The 3,480-nt window shown below is 57.2% G+C and overlaps 1 long non-coding RNA gene across 1 annotated transcript in view; it reads left to right on the forward strand.

Annotated features, from left to right (window-relative positions):
* Positions 1-1,041: 1,041 nt before the first annotated feature.
* The window catches only part of LOC127750758 (uncharacterized), a 25,349-nt gene continuing 22,910 nt past the window's right edge, over positions 1,042-3,480 (forward strand). Inside the window, exons 1-2 of the long non-coding RNA XR_008011837.1 lie at positions 1,042-1,265; positions 1,338-1,531. This is a non-coding gene — a long non-coding RNA (uncharacterized LOC127750758). The remainder of the gene's footprint in view (positions 1,266-1,337; positions 1,532-3,480) is intronic.

Below are 3,480 nucleotides of genomic sequence, written 5' to 3' on the forward strand. Positions count from 1 at the left end.
GGGGGGGGAGCCTGCCACTCTCGCCCGCGCGTCTTGTGTTTTTCGCGTATGACCACTTTTTACCCTCTGGAATTTTCTCAGAGTGCGGCAGGCGTCAGGGCGAGAGGGCTATAGCGGTATGCAAGCATCAGGGTGGGGTTTACTGCGAGTGTGACAGAGAAGGACGCAGGAGGAGGAGAGGTGGTGGGTAGCTTTACTGCCGCCCGCGCGCGAGAGGGAGAGAGACACAACGACAGGGAGGGGTACTGAGAAAAGAGGAGGTAAGGCAGGCAGGTGGCTCTCTTTATGGTCCCATATGCAGACGCAAACAAGGATGTATTTATGCGCGGGCAGGGCGGTCCGCGCTGCGCCGTCCTCTTTGGCCGTCCAAGTCGAGATGGGACATGTGTCATGCTAAAGCGCGGCGCAAGAAAAGTAGGTAGGAAAGCGGAGAAGGAGCCTGCTGTAGAAGCAAAGTTTATTTGAGTTATTCTAATTGTATTTTCCAAGCATTTTCACGGCGACCACAGGGCTTTGAAAATATGTCGGGTTTTCTGTCCCTCCTCTTCTATTGCCAGCGACTGTCTATTTTTCAGTGCACTTTTGAGAATACTGGGCTCGGTTGTAAATGTATGACAGTCCTGGGATGAGCCGCACCGCGCGGCGCTACGCCTTGCGCAGTCAAGTGTGGTCCTTTCCATTTAAATGCTAATGTACATCGAGACCGTGACCCTGATGACTGTGAAAGCTACTGGATTCTGTGAACCCCTCCCGACTGCCTTCTCCAGATTTCGTGTTATATTTTGCCCCATTTTCCAGCATGGACTCTGTGAAGGAGGGGGTGCACAGTGTGTACATGCGATAGTATGTGTTCTTTACCATATCCCTCTGGATTTAGCAAGTGGACATAAAAAAGTGCGTGCTATATATGGGCACGTACACGCATGGACGTGTGTACTTCAGCAAGTTCACTCCTCGTTCTTGTGCATGCTTCAGCGCTAACTGGTGCGATTGGCTCACGCCGCCTGCAACTTAGGCAACTGTTTCGCCACTCCCGTTGACTCCCCACGGACCGGCTGGACCGGCCGATGGGGTGACGTCAGCTGGCCGAGCCAGAACCCGGCCCTGATGCGAAACCGACTCGGCCATCTGACAGGCCGTCAGCCAGCGCCAGCAGCCAGTGAGCTGTGAGCAGCCGAGCCGCGTCGGTGCCTGCACGTCAGGTTGTTTACCAACCAAGTTAACCTCAACTTCGCCATGTGTTCTCTGACGGCGGCGCCCGCAAGGTGTGTACTGCTCTGGTGGATGCTCCGAACAATTGTTTTATTACATGATTCTAATGGTTCACTGAACATCAGGGCCGTCGTCGGTCACGGAGACACCGGGCTGTTAGGCTAAAACGCTGCCTAGCCAAACATGGCCATGGCCCAAGGCGCCGTCGCCGCCACACAATCCCGTCCGCCGTCGTCGCCGTCGCGTCGTCGCCGTCCTCAACGCGGCCGTCGCCAAGCCTCATCATCACCACCACCACCATCTATGAAAACTTGGAGAGGTGGGTGAGTCTGGCGCGCGCCTCAATCCCTGGGCCTCAGGGGACTTGAATATTTTTTTCTGTGCACTTTTGGTTTCCTGAATTGTTTATAGTGAATTGTTTTCTGAAGTATGATTCTCTTATTTGGTGCTGCATTGATTGTTGCATACAGGCATTTCAACTGTTTTGTTGAGTTGGTAAAACATTAACAATATAAGACAACATTTGATGCTGTCGGGGCTGCTGTGCTTCTGTGTTAATGTTTTCACTTGCCTTGTGACTTTCTGGCCAGTGTCCGCATAAGTGATTTCCAATCTTGTGATGGTGTAGGTCGCCTGCCTCCCATGGTATTGTTTATGCTAAGTCACTTCAAATAAAATAATATAGCAACACGATTTAAATCGATAACAATTATATTGGTAAGGGAGAGAGGGGTAATGTCAACAGCCCAATTAATATAATTACTTTTAAGGTTCAAGATGTTGCCCTTTTACTTTAAAAGTACAATTTCTCTCCGCTTGTCGCTACCATCCATATAAAATAAAATCCAGTCCTTTCTATAGTACAACAACGTTTCTGCAAGGACCATCAAACCTCAACGTAACTCTCTTTCCGGTCATTCCCTGATCCGACGCCTGAGATGTATGGGCAAACCACATGACATTGCCTCTCGGCGTCCGACAGAGAACGTGAAATGCAGAGTGGACTCTAAAAAACAAAAACAACTAAAAACAATAATTCTTTGATGGCGTGTTAGCTCCCCTACAACTTGACGAGGGTTGGGTAACGGTTTAGGAAAAGATATAGCCAGGGGATGGGTGTGGGCTCAACGCGCCCAGATATAATATGTGGGCACCGGAAGGTCGAGGCCGGGTGGGGCGGGGCGGGCGCTGGAGACGGCGCGACAGCAAGGGGAGCGGAGCCGCCCTAGTCATAAATCGCTCTTGTATCGCGAATAAATATGCCGAGCAGGCGAAGAAGTCCCTGCCTCTGCATGCCACCGCTCGGGTGCCGCCTCCGGGTGCACGGGTCGAGTCGGCCCCGGCGCCAACGTTGGGGTCCGGCCAGCAGCGCCGGGGAGCGGAGGACGACGTCGCCCCAGGGCCGGTACTACTTGTGAGCAGGGGCTGCAGGGCGCCGCGCGCCCGCCGCGACAACCCAATGGGGCGTGCAGGGCTTGGCGGGCGTGTCGCGGTGGAGAAGGGGGGGGAGCAAAGCGTCGGGAGCCCCCGAGGGACCCACAGCTAGCAGCAGCAGCCACAGCAGGAGCAGCGCTTCGCTCCCTGGTCAGCGGGCCAGGGCGGGGCTGCGTGAATCTTGTACGTAGTGTTGCTTTCCGGCAGGCAAGCGCTGTGGGGTGGGGTAGGTTAGGGGACACGACAACGAGGACCGTGGCGTGGCGTGGCTTTACTACCGGGCGCGCCCGCGGGCCGAGCGCCAGCACGCTTGGCGGGGCCGCCCGACTCCTGAGCCGGCCGCCATGTCCGGACCCAGGCCGCCTGCGTCGAGCTGATGCGCGCGTCCCGTCCGTCCCGCTACTTCATGGCTCGGCAGCGGCGCCCGCTTGCTCCCCTGGCGACCCAAATCCGTCGCCGTCGCCGGAATGGACTGCACGGCGGCCGCGGCTACAGCGGGCGGGGGCAGCGGCGCTGACGGGCGACCTTCAGCGACCGAGTCGGCCGGGGCGCAGCTGGGCCCGACGGGTTCGAGTCGATGCTACTCGAGGCAGGCGGTCCTGGAGCGGCCCGCGGGGGCCACAGGTGTGCGATACAAGCGGCGCACCGCGGTACGTGGTGGCGTGGCGCGGAGTAGCGGTCTGAGCCCCTACCTGTCCGTCCCCATCGGCACCACCCCGGGGCCGCGCCGAGGACGTGCCGTACATTTACTTCCGCCGGAAGTCGTCGCGCTGAGCGATTGATTGGCCTGCTGGGTGACTGGGAGGAGGAGGTGGAGGAAACCGGTGGCTGGGG

Source organism: Frankliniella occidentalis, unplaced genomic scaffold (assembly GCF_000697945.3).
Source record: "Frankliniella occidentalis isolate FOCC.00 unplaced genomic scaffold, Focc_3.1 Scaffold253, whole genome shotgun sequence".
NCBI lineage: Eukaryota > Metazoa > Arthropoda > Insecta > Thysanoptera > Thripidae > Frankliniella > Frankliniella occidentalis.